The sequence below is a fragment of the Panthera uncia genome, unplaced genomic scaffold, assembly GCF_023721935.1.
Source record: "Panthera uncia isolate 11264 unplaced genomic scaffold, Puncia_PCG_1.0 HiC_scaffold_1430, whole genome shotgun sequence".
NCBI lineage: Eukaryota > Metazoa > Chordata > Mammalia > Carnivora > Felidae > Panthera > Panthera uncia.
Genome location: NW_026058064.1, coordinates 32449 through 55715, shown reverse-complemented (window position 1 = coordinate 55715; position 23267 = coordinate 32449). Strand labels below are relative to the sequence as shown.

Genomic DNA, 23267 nt, shown 5'->3' with positions numbered 1-23267 from the left:
AGATTGGCAGGTCTGCCTTTTGGCAGCCAAAGGCATGGCACCGAGAATGTATAATTATAAAATCACTCAACAACTATTTTGTCATGCAGCATGGCAGGTAAATAATGGTTGTTTAATGTGTGAATTATTTTAGGATCAGGTTATGCAAATGTAGGCATTTGTTCCAGTGAAGGTTAAGCCTCTGAGAGGTAAGGGCTACCATCCCCCTGATAATATTCTCTATTCTCAACAAAGGAAGTGTAAGTTTTCCTTTGAGTACTTTTTTTAAAATTATAAAATTTCAGAAGAAATGTGTGCTTATTCCTTTTAAACCCTAACATATGAACGTATAAAGTAAACTATGAGGGGCGCCTGGGTGGCTCAGCCGGTTGAGCGCCCGATTTCGGCTCAGGTCATGATCTCGCGGTTCGTGGGTTTGAGCCCCACGTTGGGCTCTGTGCCGACAGCTCAGAGACTGGAACCTGCTTCGGATTCTGCGTTTCCCTCTCTCTCTGCCTCTCCCCCCGCTCATGCTCTGTCTACCCTTTCTCTCAAAAATAAGTAAGCATTAAGAAAAAAAAATTTTTTTTAAGTAAACTACGAATATCTCCCTCTTACCTACTCTCCCTGACTCAGTCTGTCATGTTGCCTTTGCACGTGTGTGTATGTGTGTACATGCTCCAGGGTGTGGAGACAGACACAGAGAGAAACAAACATTCTTCAAACTATATTGTCAGCGTTGTCAAAACCTAATATGGAGATTTTACAACAGCTGAAGAAGGATCCTTCTAGCTGTGGGGGTCTTCTGAATTAGGCCTTTTTCACCCTTATTTCAACTGACTGTCTTATGATAAAACCTTTAAGCAATCCAAATAAGAATCATGGGTATTCATAGCCCAGGGCTGTCCAGTTCAGCAATTCACAATTCTAGCTGCTAAAAGAAAAAAAAAAAAAAAAAAAAAGTATCAATATGCAAACTTTGAAAGTTTTTTGAAGTTCAGTTTAAATATTTACTTCAAATTTTATAGACCTTTCCAAAAGTTGCCCAGCTTTTAAGCGTCTGCACATCTAACAAACGGGAAGACGTCTGATGAACTTCTTGACCTTACTTGGGGAGAGGACAGGCTGCCTCCCCTCCGAGGAGAGGGAAGCACTCTGAACAGAGACGCTCATGCAATTTCGGTACGTTGTTTTCAGTCCTAATTGAAACTAGGAAATGCAGGGAAGTGTGATAATGAAAATAACAGGATCAGGGGAGTGTGGAAATTGGCTGACTTCCCCCCCCCCCCCCCCCCGCCAAAAAAAATCTGTAAAAACCGACTAGCTTGAGTTTCAGGTGTGATTTCTGGGTTATGCGTGAGGAGAGGTGTCGCACAGCTAACACCATGAAACCAACAAGGGAATATCCTTCACTCCCCTGTGACTCCAGGCACAAGGCAAGAATGCTGCTGAAGAATAAGCACAGGGCTGTCCCCAAAGCAAAAAACACAGAGGTGAGGTTGGGAGTAGTGATCCATTCAAATTAGACCTAGCGCTTACAGTTTTGAGTGTTCCACGAGTCTCTCTCGGCATCTAGCACAATTGCCTACTTTATGGAAGCACTCAATAAATGGTCATTGGTACAGTTATTGTTATGCTTTGTCCTAACTCTAAGGCCATCACTGTGCCACTTCCACCATGGAGAGCAGCCCTTCTTTGTTAATGGCTACACAAATCATTGGCAATGGGGAAAATCTTTCCCAGCTATTTGAAACTTCAAAGGTGACCTCAAGAGGCCCCTGGGTGGCTCTGTTAGTTAAGTATCCAACTCTTGATTTCTGCTCAGGTCATGATCTCATGGTTTGGGAGACTGTGCCCCATGTCCTTGGCTCTGTGCTGAATTCCTACTTGGGATTCTCTCTCCCTCTTTCTCTACCCCTCCCCCCACACTGTCTCTGTCTCTGTCTCTCAAAATAGATGAGCTTTTTAAATAAATAAATAAATAAATAAATAAATAAATGTAGTAACCAAAACATGTAGAGTTTACACACCTCAACACCAAAAAAAACACAAATAATCCAATTAAAAAATGGGCAGACAACATGAATAGACATTTCTCCAAAGAAGACATCCAGATAGCCAACAGACACATGGAAAGATGTTCAACATCACTCACAATCAGGGAAATTCAAGTCAAAATGACAATGAGATACCACCCCACATCTATGAGAATGGCTAAAACCACAAATACAAGAAATAACAAGTGTTGGTGAGGACGTGGAGAAAAGGAAATCCTCATGCACTACTGGTGGGAATGCAAACTGGTTCAGCCACTGTGGAAAACAGTATGGAGGGTCCTCAAAAAATTAAAAATAGAATTACCATATGATCCAGGAGTTCTACTACTATTTACCCAAAGAATACAAAACACTAATTTGAAAAGATATACGTGCTATGTTTATTCCAGCATTATTTATAATGGCCAAATTATGGAATCAGCCCAAGTGTCCACTGACAGATAAATGTGTAAAGAAATGGTGTATGTATATACCATGGAATATTATTCAGCCATAAAAAAAGAATGAGATCTTGCCATTAGCAACATGGGTAGATGTAGAGTATAATGCTAAATGAAAGAGGTCGGTCAGAGAAAGATAAATACCATATCATTTTACTCATATGTGGAATTTAAGAAACATAACAAATGAAGAAATAAAAATGAGACAAACCAAAAAACAGACTCAACTCTAAAGAGCAAACTGGTGGTTAGCAGAGGGGAGGTGGATAGGGGGATGGGTAAAAGAGGGGAAGGGGATTAAGAGTACACTTATCATGATAAGCACTACGTGTAGAATTGTCACATCACTATATCGTACACCTGAAACTAATATAACACTATGTTAATTATACAAGAATTAAAATCTGTTTATTGTTTATTTGAGAGAAAGAGAGAGTGCAATGGGGGGGGGGGGGGATGGGTAGAGAATCCCAAGCAGGCTCTGCACTGTCTGCACAGAGCCCGACGCAGGGCTCGACCTCATGAACCCTATGATCATGACCTGACCAAAGTCAAGAGTGGGATGCTTAACCCACTGAGCCACCCAGGCACCCCTGGAATTAATTTTTTTCTAAATGACCTCTAAAGATGGGAAGAAGAGAGATTTGTGCCTATGTGTGCTCGACTGTTTATCCCCTGAGGAATTTTTCTCTCTCCAGTATCAGTGCCTAGCATAATGCACGACATATAGTATGACCTCAATAAATGTTGCCATAGAGGGCAGTGGTTCAGACCGCAAACTCTAGGGTCAGGTATTTGGATATGTACTCTGGTTCTCCCACTCACTTGTGTAATCTGAAGCAAGTTACTTCACTCTCTGTGCTTCACTTTCACTTTCTTGCATCCTCACTTGTAAAATGGGGGTGATAATAGTTACTACTTCCCAGGGTAACCCTAAGGTTCAAATGAATTGTTACATGAAAATTGCTCATAGTAGTGCCTACTACCACGGGATGCTATAGATTTGCTATTATTATTGTACCGATAATGATGAAGAGCTCTCTCCCAACCCTTAAGCACCAGCCTTAGAAATACAGCATGAAAACACGCTCTCTGCCACACCTCCAGTTACGTACTGACCCTCTGAGAAATTCGTATGGTCGTCCTTTTTATATCCAGTAATCGATTATGACAATAGCTACTAAGTGGAACACGTGCTACCTAAGTGTAGTTTTTTTTCGAGAAAAACCGATGCCTAAGAAGCTGCCAAGTGCCTCTGCTATGCTTTTCAAAAGGCAAACTTGAATCTTTGCTTGCCGTTTTTTTTTTTTTTTGAGCATCATGTGAAAATGATTAGAACTGTAACATTTATGCTCTATTTAGGAAAATAACAACCTTTTCTAGATTATTGGGTAAATTATATTTACCAGTGGCACTATTAACTCTAATAGGGTTTTGGGATCAAATTAGCCTATTTAAGAATAAATAAAGCACAATAAACCCATTCTCTCTAAAAAAATCAATAAATAATGCTTTTAATTCACTTTGATTACTGCACTTGGCAGGAGAATAACCATGTGAGGAAACTGACACCACAACAAAAAGCATTATGCTGATAAAAACAAGTAAGAATAAGCCAACAACTGAGCTGCAGAAAGAAAAACTTATGTCCGGAAGTAGTTTCTGCCATGAAATGAGAAGCTTGGGCTCTGCCATTGGCCACAGCGCGAAGAGGAGCAATTCTGTCTTGTAAATTGCACTCGTGGCAGCTGAATGACGTTATCTCCACCTGTGCAACAGTTCTTTCCACCAAAGGTTTCCATAAGCAGCGTGGAAACTGCCTCTAACCCCTCTTTAGTAAGCTGTGCTAGTGGACGAGATGACAGACCAAATGGGGCATGTACTAGATTTCCTGTATCATGAGAACAGGACCACCGACTCACTTTTGGGTGGCATCCGGCCTGATGATGTCATTCTGAAACACCAAGAAACAGCAGCACTCATTTCTAAGAGGTGATAATTGATGCTAATTTCAGTTAACAAAATTCATGCAAAGCATCCCTTTTTTTCCCCCCCTTTGTTTCCTGGAATCGAAAATGAGAGTTTAAAAGGAAGGAAGGTCAATGGTCAGTAAAAGAAGCCCAGGAAGGAAGACAGGCTGTAGAGTCAAGAAGACCTACTCAGACTGGGAGCTTTGCCTTCCACACAATGTCACCCCAAGTGAATTCACTTCCCATCTACAGACTCCGGTTCCTCAATAGCAGAAGGGAATAATAAAATCTGTCTCGGGGTCGTTATCAGAATTTAACGAAATACGTAGGCATCCGGCACACAGTATAAGATAAACAAAATGAATAATATGAAAATTGTCTGTAAAATGACTCCGTTTTTAGGATTCTTTTTGAGAAAGACAGAGAGCGTGAGAGGAGGAGGGGCAGTCAGAGAGGGAGAGAGAGAATCTCAAGCAGGTGTGGAGCCGACGCAGGCCTTGAACCCACAAACTGTGAGATCATGACCTGAGCCGAAATCAAGAGTCAGAAGCTTAACCAACTGAGCCCCCCAGGGGCCCCTAAAGTGACTCTTTTTTCTTGGTCTTTGATGTAGAGCAGAGACTCCCATGGCTCCCGTGTATAAGAGGACTGAGGCCAAGCTGCGGAGCCCCGGAAGGTGAGAGAAAAATCTCTGGAGTCTGAAGATGCAGGACACATGATACTTACAGCGAGCCTTGAGACCTGGCCTGCAGTCTCTCCGCTGGGAGTGAAGTCATCCCCTGGAACGCCGTCAGGAGGGTCCTGAAGTCCATCCCTCTGCTCTCCCATTTTCACCACAATCTTCTCTTGACCCTAGTAACCAACCATTGCAGGAGGAGGAAGCCATTACCATACCACGCAGGCTTCCAGAGAGCCTTACAAAAGGCTCTTCTGACTGCAAACTTCCTGACAGCTCTTACACCATAACCATCAGGTGTGCAAGCTCTTTTGATGATTCCTCTAAACGGATAGAATGTTAAGAGCCTCAAGCCAAGCATGTGACTCCAAAGTGAGTGCCTCAGGCTTATTTATATACTGGGATGGGAAGAAGAGGGACTTTTCTTAATTTCTACTTTACAGGTTGTTATTGTTCGAGTATCCAATGGCCCTCTCTGAGCCTGAGGCATAGACTTAATAATTCACAAACAGTATGGGGAAGAAAACACTGTATTTTACATGCATCCAAAATCCAAAAACTAGAGCCGGGGGGGGGGGGGTGGTATGCAGTTAGAAGCAAAGAGCTCTAACTGAAACCTGAGTCACACTTACAATACCTTCAGACGAAGGAACACAATGTGGTCTCGATGCTGTGCCCGGTTCCTCCACCCCAGTAATCAGCAACACCCAGGAAGATAGAGTTTAATTCCACCACAGGCAAAGAAGAAGAGGCGAGAGAGAGGATTGTTCTCTCTTTTCCTTCCTCCCTCTGTTAAGCTCCAAGGAAAAGTGAGTTTCTAGACATAGGCAGTGAATGAGAGTGAAGAGAGGTTTTGTTTCACTTCTTTAAGTCAGGTTAAATCAAACTTCTACCAGAAAACACCCTGGTGGGGCATCTGGGTGGCTCAGCCAGTTAAGCGTCTGACTCTTGGTGTTGGCTCAGGTCATGATCTCACAGTTCATGGGCTTGAGCCCCACATCTGGCCCTGCCCTGACAGTGCAGTGCCTGATTGGGATTCTCTCTCTCCCTTTCTCTCTCTGCCTCTCCCCCACTCATGTTCGCTTTCTCTCTCTCTCTCTCTCTCCCTCCCTCTCAAAATAAGTGACCTTTAAAAAAAGGAAAAGAAAAGAAAACGTCCTGGCAATGTATCTAAAGCTAAAAGATTGGCAGATGTATCTTCCATTCACAGCCAGTCACACACCCCCCCTTTCCCATTGCTCCCCTCTTCTTGTGAATGGCCAAGAAATACATGGCAAAGAACGGGAGGATGCGACACAGCTGACTCGTTTTTTTCAATCATTATGCAAAAACAGACTCATCAAGAAATATGCACTAAACACATCTAGAATGTGCGAGGTCTCACTGCTTTCTTCATGCATCCCCTGACAACACAGCCTCTTATCTTTATTTCATCATAAGGGGATATGGTGGTAGCAATGTCACAACCTTGGTTATATACTTCAGTGTAGTGGTTAAGAGCATAGACTCTGAACACAGGCAAGAATGTAAAGGATACTATGAAGACAGTGGAAGGCATTATCTGATGAGGGAGTAATATCCAGAATATATGAAGAATTTCAATGACTCAAAACACAACAAAACAACTCCATTTAAAAATGAACAAAGGATATATAGAGACATATTTCCAGAGAGGATTTACAAGTGAGCCAATAAGCACATGAAAATATGCTCAACAACACTAATCACTAGGGAAATGACAATGAAAACCACAATGAGATACTATCAGAATGGCTATTAGAAAAAAAATGTTAGCAAGAAGGTAGAAAATTGCGACCCTTGTACACTGCCAGGGGAAGTTTAAAATGGTGCAGTCACTATAGAAAACAGTATACAATTCCTCAAGAAATTAAACATTGAATTTCATAGGTTGTAGCAATTCCACTTCTGGTATATACCCAAAGAACTGAAAGTAGGCACTCAAACAGATATTTGAACGCCCGTGTTTATAACGCCCATGTTGTATATGTACATTTAACCACAATAAAGTATCTACAGGAGGGGCGTCTGGGTGGCTCAGTCGGTTGAGTGTCCAACTTCGGCTCCGATCACGATCTCATGGTTCATGGGTTCGAGCCCCTCAGCAGACTGTGCTGACAGCTCAGAGCCTGGAGCCTGCTCTGGATTCTGAGTCTCCCTCTCTTTCTGCCTCTCCCCCACTTGCTCTCTCTCTCTCTCTCTCTCAAAAATGAACAAACATTTTAAAAACTTTTTAAAATACATACAGGAATTTGAGAAAAAGGATCCAACCTTCCAGGGCCAATGTGCCATATTTGCCACCCTAGCTGCCCCATACTAGCTATGGGGCAAATGATTGAGCTTTCTGTTTTCTTATCTGTAAAATGGGATAATCAGAGGGCCTAAGTCATAGGTTGCTGCAAAGTTTATGACAGATGACAAAAAGAAAATCCTGGAGCATAATAGGTGCACAAGACATGTTAGTTATTATTATTGTTTCTTGTATAGATGCTAAAAAATACCAATGCCATGGACAAATATTTCTTCCTTTTTAGCATCCACCTTCAAGCATTTTCTATACATTGCTAAATACTTATTGACTAATTTATGTTTTCCTACACAAGGACGAACCTTATAGACTCATATCAGTGGTTGTTTTTCCAACACAGAATATAAATTAATATCAATCCATTCATACTCTTGAGTAAGCCTCTTTGAACCAAAGATATATATTTGTAGACTCCTGGCTAATGCTGAGGTATTATCTTGAAAAGGACTTAATTCACATGGCTATACTCCAAGGCCAAGAGAATTATGAAATCTTCCCATTGCTGTTATGTTATTGTAACCAACCTATAGAACCAATCACAGAGTACAATGTAATTGGGACATCACCATTTAAAGAAAGATTCAGGGGCCCCTGGGCGGCTCAGTCAAACATCTGACTTCGGCTCAGGTCATGATCTCGTGGTTTGTGGGTTCGAGAGCCACATTGGGCTCTGTGCTGACAGCTCAGAGCCTGGAGCCTGCTTCAGATTCTGTGTCTCCCTCTCTCTCTGTCCCTTCCCTGCTCTCTCTCTCTCTCTCTCTCTCTCTTAAAATAAATAAGAGCTCTCTCTCTCTTTAAAAATAAATAAACATTAAAAAAATAAAAAGAATAAAAAATAAAGAAAGATTCAAAGTAAGTTAGACAGAAGGCAAAATCTCTGAGCTCCAAAAGCCGAAACCTTCTTAGATCTTTTCATATCACTGAGGAAGGAATTGGGGTGTGAAAGACATACAGACCAACATTAATAAACTCTGGCCCAGATAACATTGAGGACCCACATTAGATTTAAAAGTAAGTGTACCTAAAGATGGTGTTATTTTGAGGTGACAGCATGAGATATAGAGCATTTGCTAACTCTCTCCATTTTAAACACATTTAAAATAAAAATGCTCTACGCAAAATCTGTTGTCATATAATATTAACACTCATTCTCAGAAATAAAAGGTGATTTCTGAAATGTACAGCATTTTTACCAACTTTTCCTAAAATGAGTTGTTTAAAACTTTGGCTGATGCTGGCTTCTAAAATCATCTCCAATCTGAGTGAGAGCAAATTCATTTAACGGTTTATTTCTCCAACAATTTGAGTGACTATTTCCCCTAGATATCTTTTTCAGAGCCCACACCCTAAAGCTTCATAATTCCATTAAATCAGAACACAGCTGGGCAATTCTTTCTTTGCTCACATGATAGTGGTCCCCAGGGAATTTATGTAAATCTATGGAAATTCATTTTAAAGTCTGTACTCTGAAAGGGAGGATGCATCCTCATTAAGTAAACGATTATATCTACAAACAAGCTAAAAGCAACATGCTGGAGAGCTGAATTAAACTTTCCATCAGGAAAACTAAACCATTCACTTTCATATATAAGCTTTACCCAAATGCCACCAGAATCACAAGACAAAAGATTTTGATGAAGTCCAAACAGATACCAGAGAAAGTGTAGCTGAGCCACTATGGCAGGACACAGCCTCCTTTCTGGCACAACCATGTAATGTCTTTGGGCCATGCTACACAAAATGGTTCACCCCTATAATTCACAGAAACTCAGGAAAGACTTCTTACATAGGGGTGAAAGGAAATGAACTCACAAAGTCCTTCAAAGGGCACCCAAGTCACCCCTACGAATGCCCTAATAAAGCTAGAGCATTTGAAGTTTAAAGAGGATATTGTATACTGAAAAGAGGACGTAGGCTTTACAGTTAGACTTATCCATATCCCACCCTACCTCCTTCACCTACTAGCTGAATAAATAACCTAGGCTTCATAGCATCAGTTTTCTTATTTGTAAATGGGGAATAATAATAATTCTTGATATGTTACAAATTTTTAATGAGATAAAACTATACAAAGCATTTAGTCCAATGCCTAGAACATGGTTGGCGCTCTAAAGCACCTGGACCAAAAAAATGAAGTCTGAGCAAGATCTAAGCTCTAGAAATGAGGAGCTAACTAGAAGGGAAAGCAGAGAATGCCTCCACTTAAAAGTTTTTGATCCTCAGACAACCATGGTGACTTCCCCTCTTATTAGATCTGCTCACCTTTCCTACTGCTGAAAAAGTAAGGCTAAGGCAATTTATGAGAACATTGGCTCAATATTGCCACAGACCCTTTCTTCTTAAGCTGTTCCAACATTTAGTCTTTTCTCATATCTGAAAACTCCATACTCTACACAAGTTACATCTTGGTTCTAAAGTCAGAATTAAAAGTGAAAATATCACTTGATCAAATTTACCCATGAAAATCTGTTAGTAAGGTCTGGTATTGGAATAGTCCCTCAAGAAGTTGGGCATAGGTCATTTTCCATTCATTATTGGGACAGGTTGCGGATTCTTCAGCTTAGCCCAGGTGAACAAGCTGGCTTGAGTTTGAGAGCCATGTCATCTCAAAAACATCTTTATAGACATAGATTCTGATAGTAGATTCATATTCCAATTAGCACGATTCTCATAATCCATAGGAGGTAAGTGGAACTGAGGCCAACAGGTGAAAAGGCAGATTCCCATCTCTATGCACAAATTGAGTGGGATAACTGGTGGAATAGCCTACACTATTTATATATTTATTTTAGTATGTCTTTATTTTGCAAAGCAATATGACATTTACATATGTTAAATATGCTTTAATCAAATGCGAGCATGATATTACACATTTTATTTTTGTGATACTGAAATGATGTTGTAGTCAATGGTAAACCCTACTAGCCAGGCCACAAATGAGGGCTAATAATTCTCCCCTAAAGGAAAAAAAAAGAGAGAGAGACATCTCCACACTTTAGGAATTAAGACAAAGCTTGGTGACCCCAAGTAAAAAGCTGGACAGAACACAAATACATGGAGGATAAAATGCTACTAAAAGATGACTAGGGCAACCAAGAAATCAAAGAGGAAATCAAAAAATACATGGATACAAATGAAAATGATAGCACAATGGTACAAAATCTTTGGGATACAGCAAAATGGGTTTTAAGAGGCAAGTTTATGGCAATACACACCTATGTCAAGAAGCAAAAAAAAAAAAAAAACCCTCAAATAAACAACCTAAACTTATATTTAAAGGACGTAGAAAAAGAATAAACAAAACCCAAAATCAGTAGAAGGAAGGAAATAATAAAGGTTACATAATAAATAATAAAGGTTACAGAAATAAGTGAAATAGAAACAAACAAACAAAAAAAAAACACAATAGAACAATGAAACCAGGAGCTGTTCTTTGAAAATATCAACAAAATTGATAAACTTTTAGTCAGACTCACCAAAAGAGAGAGAGAGAGAGAGAGAGAGAGAGAGGACTCCAACAGAATCAGAAATGAAAGAGGAGAAGTAACTACTGATACCACAGAAATACAAAGGATTTTAAGAACATATTATGAAAAATTATATGCCAACAAATTGTGCAACCTAGAAGAAATAGAAAAATTCCTAGAAACATATAATTTCCCAAAACTGAACCAGGAAGAAATAGAAAAATTTGAATGGACAGATAACCAGCAATGAAATTGAATCAGTAATCAAAAAACTCCCAACAAACAAAAGTCTGGGACCAGATGACTTCACAGGTGAATTCTACCAAACATTTAAAGAAGAGCTATTCCCCATTCTTCTCAAACTATTGCAATAAAATTAAAAGAGGAAGGAAAGCTTCCAAACTCATTCTATGAGGCCAGCATTACCCTGATACCAAAACTAGATAAAGATACCACTGAAAAAGAGAACTAAAACAGGCCAATATCTCTGATGAACACAGATTAAATAGATGCAGAAAAAATAATTTGACAAAGTACAACATCCATTCATGATAAAAAACCCTCAGTGTGGGTTTAAAGGGAACATACATCAATGTAATAAGGGCCATATATAAAGAAACCACAACTAACATCATGGCCATTGGCAAAAAATCCTGAGAACTTTTCTCCTAAGGTCAGAAAGAGGACAAGGATGTCCACTCTCACCAGTTGTATTCAACATAGTACTGGAAATCTTAGCGACAGCACACACACACACACACACACACACACACAAATAAAAGGCATCCAAATTGATAAGGAAGAAGTAAAATTTTCACTATTTTCAGATGACATCATACTATATAGAGAAAACCCTAGACTCCACCAAAAAAAAATGGCTAGAACTGATAAATGAATTCAGTAAGGTTGCAGGATACAAAATCAATATAAAGAAATTCATTACATTTTTATACACTAATAATGAAATAGCAGAAAGGGAAATTAAGAAAACAATCCCATTTATAACTGCACCAAAAATATTAAAATATCTAGGAATAAACCTAACCAAGGAGGTGAAAGACTTGTACTTTAAAAACTGTAGAACATTGCTGAAAGAAATTGAAAATGACACAAATGGAAAGATAGTTCATGCTCATGGATTGGAAGAACAAATATTGTTAAAATATCCATACTATCCAAAGAAATCTACACATTTAATGAAATTCCTATCAAAATACCAAAAGCATTTTTCACAGAACTAGAACAAATAATCCTAAAATTTGTATGGAACTACAAAAAAAATCCCAAATAGCCAAAGCAATCTTGAAAAAGAAGAATAAAACTGGAGGTATCACAATCCCAGATTTCAAGATATACTCCAAAGCTGTAGTAATTAAAACAACATGATACTGGAACAAAAACAGACACATAGATCAATAGAACAGAATGGAGAGTCCAGAAATAAACCCGTGATTATATGGTCAATTAATCTTTGACAAAGGAGGTAAGAAAATATGTAATGGGAAAAAGTCTCTTCAACAAACAGTGTTGGGAAAACTGGACAACTACACGTAAAAAAAAAAAAAAATGAAACTGGACCACTTTCTTACACCATACAGAAAAATTAACTCAAAATGGATTCAAGACCTCAATGCGAGACCTGAAACCATAAAAATCCTAGAAGAGAGAATGGGCAGTAATTTCTCTGACATCAGCTGTAGCAACATTTTTCTAGGTAAGCCTCCTAAGAAAAGGAAATAAAAGCAAAAATTAATTATTGGGACTACATCAAAGTGAAGGAAATTAAAAGGAACAGCAAAGGAAATTAAAAGGCAACCTACTGAATGGGAGAAGTTATTTTCAAATGATACATCCAATAAGGGGTTAGTACCCCAACTATATAAAGAACTTATACAACTCAACACCAAGAAAAAACAAAACAAAACAAAATCCCATTGAAAAATGGATAGAAGACACGAACAAACATTTCTCCAAAGAAGTCATCCAGATGGCCGACAGACATATGGAAAGATTCTCAACATCATTAATCATCAGAGAAATGTAAATCAAACCACAATACCACCTCAACCTGTCAGAATGGTTAAAATCAAAAACGTAAGAAACAACAAGTTAAAATCAAAAACGTAAGAAACAACAAGTGTTGGTGAGGATGTGAAGGAAAAGAAACCCTCGTACACTGTTGATGAGAATGCAAATTGGTGCAGCCACTGCAGAAAAAATTAGAGTGGTTACTCAAAACATTAAAACTAGAATTATCATATGACCCAGTAATTCCACTACTTTGGTATTTACCCAAAGAATATGAAAATACTAATTTGAAAAGTTATATGCACCCCTACATTTATCACAGCATTATTAACAATAGCCATTATTAACAATAGCCAATTCCCTTAACAATAGAAGCACCCCAAGTGTCCATCAATATATGAAGGGTTAGATATACACGAAGGGATAAAGATATATATATATAATATATATAATGGAATATTACTCAGGTATAAAAAAGAATTAAATGTTGCCTTTTGCAACAACATGGATGGATATAGAGAGTAAAATAGTAAGCAGAATATGTCAGAGAAAGATAAATACCATAGGATTTCACTCAAACAAATAAACAAATGAAAAAAAAAAAAGACAAAAATACCCAGATTCTTAAATACAGGGAACAAACTGATGGAGACCAGAGGGGAGGTGGGTGGAGGATGGATAAAATAGGTGAAGGGGATCAAGAGTACACTTACCATGATGAGCACTGAGTAAGGAATAGACTTGAATCACCATATTGTACACCTAAAATAAATAGAACATTGTATGTTAACGACACTGGAATTAAAATTAAAAAAAAAAAAAAAAGACAAAGGTTGGTCAGGATGAACAATCTAGTCACTGTTACAGTTAGGCTAGCCCCAGAGTCATAGCTCTCCATTCCTGTGTCTAGCTCCCTTTCACTGCCTGGGTTCTGTCTGCCCCATTTACAACATCTCTTCAACCTTATTTCATTTCTTTGGGAAAACAAGTTCAGACCAGGAAAGTGTTCCCTGGCAGCAGCATCAGATTTTGTTCCAGAAAACTCAAAATACCTAATCTTTCTAATCCATCTCAAGATCTGTATTTTGTTTTCCTGCAGCCCCCATTCCTTCAGCTCTTCACCTGTTCACTCCTTCATTCTCTACATGGAGGGAGAAAGACAAGGAACACAGAAGGCAATTTTTAATATTAATTCCATTTCAAGAAACTATGTAAAGATTCTGGCAAATCATTTTTAAAATAAACCCACAGGCGTTGTGCGGAAACATGAAAAAAAGTACTATTCACTTCCGGATAAAGGAAAAATAAATTGTTTTCAAATTTTTAATTTCTCATTTCTATTTTCAGTGTGAAATATCTAAAATGTAAGGGTGTCATTTTAATAAAATACAGATGCAGAGATACAGTTGCTATAAGGAAATAGCCCTCACATGTTTATCAAAATTTTAACTTTAATCGTTAAAGCCACATGGAACTTTCTACAAAGACTCTGTTACTCCTGCAAGCAAAATTCACCACTGCCTCCACTGTGCTCCTCTTGTGCATGTTTATCATAGAGGATGATATTAACACATGGTGTCTTGTATTTCACATGTATATACATCTATTTCCTCCACTTGATGACAAAGCTTCTTGCTTACTTTCAGGGATATAAAAGTTTTTTTTTAAGTTTATTTACTTTTGACAGAGACAGAGTGTGAGCATGAGCTGGGGAGGGGCCGAGAGAGGGGGAGACATAGAATCTGAAGCAGGCTCCAGGCTCTGAGCTGTCGGCACAGAGCCTGACGCGGGGCTTGATCTCAGGAACCGTGAGATCGTGACCTGGGCCGAAGTCAGATGCTTAACCAACTGAGCCACCCAGGCACCCCATTTTGGGAGATATAAATTCAGTTTCTTGCAAAGAGTAGAGGCTCATTAAATACTTATTGGGCTTTATTTGAACTATTCTGTTTAAGACTTTGGGATATGAAAGTGCCTTTGTGTCCTCCGCCCCTGGCCCATCCTCACCCCCTTAACTAGCTTGTCCATCATTGTCTTCTGTATCCACCACCTCCTACATACCAATTCACAATCTCTCTACTTCATGCGTATTTTGTTTCAACCACTGCTTCAGTAACCAGGCCTGCTTGAGTTGGGAATGATCTCATTCAGGCAGAACATGACAGTACCTTACTTTAAGACCGCACCAAACCGGGCATTTCTCACCAACCCAGAACTTCCTTACCGACACTGAGGTGTGAGCGGTCTTGTTAAAAGGCCCACAGCTGTGCAGTCTGGAACTTCAGGGGAGTTAAGTCCTAATAGAGCAAACTTTCAACCAATGGCCAACAACAACAAATAAGATAAGTCCTTCCTCTTTCTCAAGTCTCTATGATGATCTCTCTGAGATGCAGTTGATATGGCCTTACACAGGACACCCCTACAACACGAAGCAAGCTACATCAGTGCTAATAGTTCAGCAACACACCCTCTGGCCAGCTTTCCCTCTCTCCCTACCGTAAGATTTCTTTTACACTCATTCCTGCCTGCCTTGATAAAAAGTCACATAAATTCTTAGGTCAGACTCTGCTTTCTGGGGTGCTGAGACTAAGAGACCTGCTCAGATCACAGTCCCTGCTCGGGGGATATGGTGATGTCTGTATCAGATAATCCTCCCCAGTTTTCAGGGGACGATTCCGTACCAGTGCACACCCACCACAAAGGCTGCTCATCCACTAACTAAGCCAGCAAGCAAGACTCTAGACCTGGTGCGAAAAGAAGCCAAACAAGTTGAATTCCTCTCTAGGGAACTCTGAAATAAAAAAAATAAGGGATGAAGCTAGTAGCAGCAGATTATGATATAAACAGAGAAGGTAGCAGGAAGCCATGATGCTCTAATTGCTCAGTTCAGTAGCAATTATCACTGCCATGTTGCTTCCTTCTCTTTCCGTCAATGTAGTTCTTACATAACTACTGATGCTTAAGTCAGAGAATAGCTTTCATTTCCAGACCCTAGTTCACATCTTCATTCAGCCCTTTGGCCATCATCTCCGATTAATTAAAAAAGGGCTCCTAACCTGGCTTCCCGGAGATCAGGTCCTCCTAACTCAGTACCTATTATTCACAATTGCCATCTTCTCCAACAGCTCTCATCAGGTCACCTTCTCTTCTAGGAGAAAAGTTTGATAACTTTTACTCTTTTGATAACTGTAACATTAAGTGGCTCCATGCATCATCAATCCATCAACATTAAGTTCAGCTTCATTTTTTATTCTATTATTCACTAGAATTTCATGCTCAGGCCTTATTCCTCAAATGCAGTTTAAGGACTTCCAGTTTATTTTTTGTCATGTTTTTACTTATTTTTTGAGAGAGAGTAGGGTGGGGAGGGGCAGAGAGAGAGGGGAACATAGATCCAAAGAAAGCTCGGTGCTGACAGCTGAGAGCCCGATGCAGGGCTTGAAATCATGAACATGAGATCATGACCTGAGCCAAAGTCAGATGTTCAACTGACTGAGCCATCCAGGCCCCAAGGACTTCTAGTTTAAAGAATACTGTTATATCCCATCTGTTCAGCAACTCTATCCTAAAACTTCTGAAGTAACCAAAAATTTTAAAGCTAAAACATTTATCTATGTTAGAATATCTGGAAATTTTCCCTTAAAAGATGGAAAATTTAACAGTTTCTATAAAATATGGTGCATGACAGGTCAGATTAAGGGAAATACCAAGCACAATTCAAATCAGCCAACAGAGGATTGAAGAAAGGAGTATGTCCAGATAGTATGAATGACATGATATGAAGGCTAAGAAAGAAAGAAGGAAAGAAGCATAGAAAAAAATGGACAAACAGAAAGTACAAATTAAGATCATAGAAATAAATAAATATTATCACTAATCACAATATTTATGTATATAGGCAAAATTTTCCAGTTAAAAACAGAAATTTTAGGGCTAGGTAAACAAAAATTCAATTATATGCTCTTATGAAAGACATAACCTAAAATATGAAAGCAAAACATGACTGAGAGAGATATCCACAAAATAATAGCCAAAAGAAAGCTGGGAGAGTTATATTAATATCAAAAAAATAGTCTTGAAGGTAAATAAAAAACTATCAGGAAGAAGAGGTGATATTGTGTGAAGATTAAATTTCAAATTACCAATAAGATTTAACTTAGACATGTATTACGAACCTATCTCAAATTACATACTGCAAAACATTCAAGAACTACAGAGAGAAATTGACAAATCATCATAATAATGTGAGGATGAAATACACATTTCTCAATTATCCATAGTTTAAGCAGGAAAAATCTATATGAATCTATAAAAAATATTTTTAAAATCTATTTAAAATAACCTAAAAAATTCTTTGGACTACCAACCATGATTTAATGGATTTCTAAATTTCTCAATTATTTCTCAAATTATCCATAATTTTAGGAGGAAAAAGAATCTATGCAAATCTATTAAAAATCTTTTAAAAATCTATTTAAAAAAACTAAAAAAAAATCTTTGGACTGCCAACCTTGATTTAATGGATATATATAGATAAACAGAGAGAGAAAGAAAGAAAGATATTCCATATTTACTTCTCAAGTACACAAAATTTAATACATCAGTCCATAAAATAAGCTCATTATGTGTGTGTGTGTGTGTGTGTGTGCAATATATTCGCTACATTGTATAGAAAGAATATATATAATCTTTGTATTTTTGTGTATATGTATATTTGAATATATAATTCATATATATACTCAATATACTCTAATTCTCTAGCCACAATGCAACTAAATGAGAAATTATTATAAGGTAAACTTTTGACAACTTATGAAAAAGTTCACACACGCGGATATGGAATGCTTGTATCCTTCAGTTATCTTCATCAGTTATCTAACTCATAGTCAATCTTTTATCATCTATATGCCCACTCCCATCTGAATTTTTCTGAAGTAAATTCATTCCATAAATATTTCTAAGTCTATTTAAAAAGGACACTTTTAACATCACTATACTACCATGATATATATTTTTAATATATAAAAATTCCCCAAATATCCAGTCAGTGTTCAAATTTCCCTCGATTATCTCATATGTTTTCTTAAGTTTGTTCAAGTCAGGATCCAAAAAAGGATAATCCATTGTATTTGATGAATGTCTTTTAAGTCCCAAGTAGATACATTATTAATATTAAGACCCTATAGGATTGAAATTTTAAAACCACACTTCCAAATAACTCATAGATCACAAAAGAAATGATAATGGAACACTGGGAAAAAACTGAACAATGAGCAAAATAACAATATAGCTAAAACTTTGAAATACAATGAAAGCTGTAATTGGAAAAAAAATTTACCCTTCAGGGCTTATATTAGACGAGGAAATGATGAAAAAGAATGATTTAAACATCCAACCTAAGAAGGGGGGGGAGAGTGAATGATACAATATAAACAAATAAAACAGATGGAAGATACAAAGAAAATAATAGATTGTTGAAATAGAAGACTAAAATACAACACAGGATCAATGCGATAGAATAAAGATAGCTCCAACTCTTTGACACTCTTTCCTTTGACAGGAGAGATCTATTTCCCTTCCCCTTGAATCTTTGTTCTATGACTGCTCTAAAAGTATGGCAGAGTGATATTTTGCCAGTTCTAGGTCTAGACTTTAAGAAAACTTGCCATTTCTACTTCCCATTTTCCTGTACATTCTTAGAGTCCCAAATTGCAATGTAAGAAGTCTCAAAACTCCATTGGAAAGGCCATGTGGAGAAGCCCTGTGTTACATGGTTACAGGGAGAAACCCATCTAAGCTTAGCCTTCTAGGTTTCCTTGCTCAGGCATCAGGCACCTGAGTGAAGCAATCCTAGACTCTCCAGACCACGCCAACCACCAACCAAATACCACCCCGTAAGCTTAGTCAATACCACAAGAAGCAAAAGAATGACCCTACCTGAATTCTTAACCCACAAAATCATGAGATAATGAAATAGTGGTTGTTTTAAACCAGTATGTTTTGAGGGTAGATTGTTACACAGAAGAAGATACATGAGAGCAATAAGTAAAGCCAAAAGTTGGCTCTTTGAAAAGACTAATAAATTTTTCTATAATCTCTAGTGAGATTTTTTAGGGGAAAAAATAAAACCAAGAAATTAAGAAAAAATAAGAAGAAAAGGACTATATATCAGACTATCTAAAAGGGAGATGACTCTGGATAAAAGCCATCAGGCAGGATCAGGACACTTTGATGTGGTAGAACGATCCTTAGTTGAGGTATGTATTCTTCCACCAGTTAACTTTGGGCAAGTTATTTAAATCTATTGGACATCACTGTGATCACAAAACAAAACAAAATAGCTATAGCTCCTTCTATAGGTGTGATTTCTTGATGTGACTTTCAGCAATGTTTAGTCTCTGTTATTTAAAGGAGTTGTACTTTGAAATGGTAGAATTTAGAGCAAGGAACAAAGTAGAATTCAGAAAGGAAACAACCATTTTTACTGATTCCTCTCTTTGCTGAAGATGAAAAAAAATGAAGAATGTATGATTTTTTTTTTACAAAATTTTACTACGTATATTCAGGACCTTCTCATGGTAATAAAGTTAATAAAAATCTGCTGAATTAAATTCACACAAACACACAAAAAGTCTTTTGCCTAGTATAGGAAAAAAACACATTAGCTAGTTGGATAAACATATTGCCTATAATGAAAAAACTAATTTTTACTCTTAGATATTCCATGAAACACTGTACAGCAAATTCTAGTTTTTGAAATATTTTGCAAGATTTTATGACTCACACAAATGACTTGTGCAGTGAGATAGTAAGGAGTTCAGATGCAATTAAGTACTTATCAAAAACATGGCCACAGCTTCTACCTTGCTCTACCTTTTTCAACAGTAACTTAAAATTTTTCTAAGACCTGAAAAATTACTCATTTCTTTCTAAGGGTTATTTAACAGGGAATTTAGCTAATGAAGTTTTTTAGCATATTAAATCTTCGCTGATATTTTGGAATGATTTTGAAACATATGGAAAGAGGGGGTGGGAAGGGCCATAGTTCTATCAAAATGTTCTAGCTTGTTACCTTAGATAAAATGAAAAGCTGCACCATGTTTTCACCTTAGTTTCTGGTGAGGAAGTTTATTAGTTTAAATGCCTTTTCAAATACCAAAAGAAGCTCAATTCTGAAATTTACTATATAATAAAAACCTAGACCAATTGACATAATGGACAGGTTATAGGGTTCCAAAGGAAAGAGTAGGCCTGTCTAAAAAAGGATATCATTAATTTTTTTTAAATTTTATTTTAAATTAGCAAAGCCACTTCACTTATTTAATTGTTTTCTAATGAGGATAAACATTTGCATGATAAAATAAACATTTATGATTTAATGTACACAGTGTAAACATGAGCAGCATCATACCCACTAACAGATACAGATTAACCTTTCTCTTCTCTGAGACATCAAAACATCCTTAAATAGATACAGCTATGTAATATGACATATTTATGTAAGAGTTCTCCACATTCTTATTAAAGTTAAGATTAGGACATCAATCATACCCTTTACCCATTACTGTTTCAAAAAATCAAAATCAAAAACCCTAGCTCTATGCTTTTTTTCCAAAGTATTCTCTTTATCTTTGTGAGCTAGCCAGTTACCTACTACAAGACATTAGTAATTCCTTGCTTTCCAAGTTATTTTTAGGGTGTTTTAGCCTTATTAAGATGTCCCCCAAATGCTAAAACATTAAATACTGAGTTTTCTCTTCTATGTCTATCCCAGAGATAGGAGATTTCTTGCTTCAAACCTCAGTGCACACATGTAAACACAATTACTCAAAACAAGGCAACAAGTGAGAAGCAGGTTTAAAATAAGAACTCAGACAATCTGACTCACAATCCAGCATTCAACTCCCTATAACTTGCTGTTTTCCTTTGTCCTCTTTGCTGGGAACCAAGATACTTGTTCTTTAGCAGGGTGTTTCTGCTGCAAATCCACTTGCTACCGCATTATGCAATGAAGTCAGAAGCCTGAGCTTGTGACATCAATATAGGTTGCTATGGTAACTCTTTCCATAAGTATTACAGGTTCATTGTGGGCTCAAAAAAGAGGACTTCAGCACAGCAGCAAAATAGCTGGCATTATTCAGCCTAAATTACAACAATAATTGATGCCAAAAAAATGTTTTATACGAGCTATAGCATGTACAGATTTTTATATTTATGCTTTGTGTCATTATTGAAAGTCATTTTTCAAATATGTTAATTTTGTAAATGAAAATTCTCCAATAGAAATAGCATTGCTACTGACCTTCTGATGAACAGCTCCACAAGATCTAGGACGAAGAGGGTCTCACTGTAACATAGTTTATTATTCCATGCCTTGTGTCATTGCAGAAGCCAAGTAATGTTATTCATTATCTGTTTTTGAATTAATTCATAGTAGCATGATTTAAATCGTTTTTTTCCCATTACAGAAATTATAAAAAGGTTGCAAGGAGTTGCACCTATGAAAGCAATTTTAGGTGAGACGTTTTCCCAGGGAATGTGTCCATTTGTAGCGTAACAATAGGAAAGATCACTTTTTATTGCACCTGTTCATCCTTATTTCCCTGGAATATTGTTGCCAATGGCTCAATTCAAATGATTAAATCCAGCGTAGGAGATATTTAGAACAAATTCTTTCACTATTACATTTAAAAAAAAATTTTTTTAACGTTTATTTAGTTTTTGAGAGACAGAGAGGGACAGAGCACGAGTGAGGGAGGGGTTAGAGAGAGAGGGAGACACAGAATCTAAAGCAGTCTCCAGGCTCTCAACGGTCAACACAGGGCCCAACGCCGGGCTCGAACCCATGAGAACGGTGAAATCGTAACCTGAGCTGAAGTCAGGCGCTTAACCGACTGGGCCACCCAGGCGCCCCGCTGTTGCTTTTTTTATACCCAAATTTGAAGCACATGGCCGAATAATTACAAAGCCTGAATTCCTTTCTCCCATAGCTTCTTTTTCTTTGTCTATCATCCAGCATCAGCAGCACGAGAATCTCAGTTCAAGTCTACAGTCATGCCAGGGCTAGGCATGGCAGTTACATATGTTGGGCTTCTGGTATAGATGCATAAGACGCGGTCCCTCCCATGAAAAGCTCATTCAGCTAATAGCAACAACAATAACAACTGATATTTACTGATATTTACCTGCTGTGTGCCAGATACCATGCTAAGCACTTTCCATTCATTATCTTCTTAATCCTCACACTACAGTGAGAGAGGGAGCTACAGGCATCCCCATTACATAGAGAAAAGAACCAAAGCTTGGAGGGATGGTCACTGGCCTGAAGTCACACAGGTAGTTAGGAACACAGCTGGTGGGGAGGGAGGAGGAGTGGCGGGGGGGGGTGGAGGGGGGTTGGGAATTGTGCCTGGGTGGCTCATTCCGCTAAGCATCTGACTTTGGCTCAGACTGTGATCTCTCAGACAGTGGGTTCAAGCCCCCATCAGGCTCTGTGCTGACAGCTCAGAGCCTGGAGCTTGCTTTGGATTCTGTGTCCCCCTCTCTCTGCCCTCCCTTGCTCACTCATGCTCTCTCTCTCTCTCTCTCTCTCTCAAAAATAAACATTAAAAAAAAGTGTTTTTAAGGGAACACAGCCGGAATTTGAACTTAGGACTAACAGACTCCACAAATATTTATATGTTTTAACAGAAATGAAGGATAATTTCTTGTTACTCACTGCGGTAAAAATTGAAAATTGGATCATTATCCCACTGAGCAAGGACTGCTTGACATAGAATTCACTGAAGCAGAAAGCAGATGCTAGTCTTCAGGTGAACTTCATAAACACTTTCAATGACTGACTTTTCTGTTTTTGTAACACTCAGCCGTTCAGAAAGTGTTTGCCTGAAGACATTCGTACTCCCCTAGGTTATAAATGAAAATATCTCTCAAACACATTGGTTCTATCACTTTTCTTAGACAGCTGCATTGATATTCTAATATGCTCCAAGCTACTCTACTATCTTGAGACCAGATAAATAGATCAGCAATTTAACTTGTATAGTGTGCTGCATTTTACAAATTATACCCAACATTCATCCATTCAGCACAAATTTATTGAGCCACTATTATGACTCAGGCACTGTGCTAAGGGTTAGATATGACACTAGAGCAAAAAGTTGAAATAGTCCCCAAATTAAAGGAATCTAAAAGGAGAGAAAGGCATTGATCAAATAACAACAGAAATAAATGTAAAATCGGGACTGTGTCCAGGGAGTAGAAAATGAGACTGAAATAGATAACCTAAACATTCAACCCTAAACGATATAAAGAGAACAGAAGA

At 37.9% G+C, this 23267-nt stretch overlaps 1 long non-coding RNA gene across 1 annotated transcript; it reads right to left on the bottom strand.

Moving 5' to 3' along the window:
* Window positions 1–691: 691 nt before the first annotated feature.
* On the bottom strand, window positions 692–20930 carry LOC125917051 (uncharacterized). Its single transcript, XR_007456086.1, has 4 exons — window positions 20832–20930; window positions 13657–13705; window positions 5173–5298; window positions 692–913 (listed from the first exon to the last, which is right to left on the bottom strand). It is a non-coding gene; the product is annotated as an uncharacterized LOC125917051 (long non-coding RNA).
* Between the last annotated feature and the right edge of the window lie 2337 nt (window positions 20931–23267).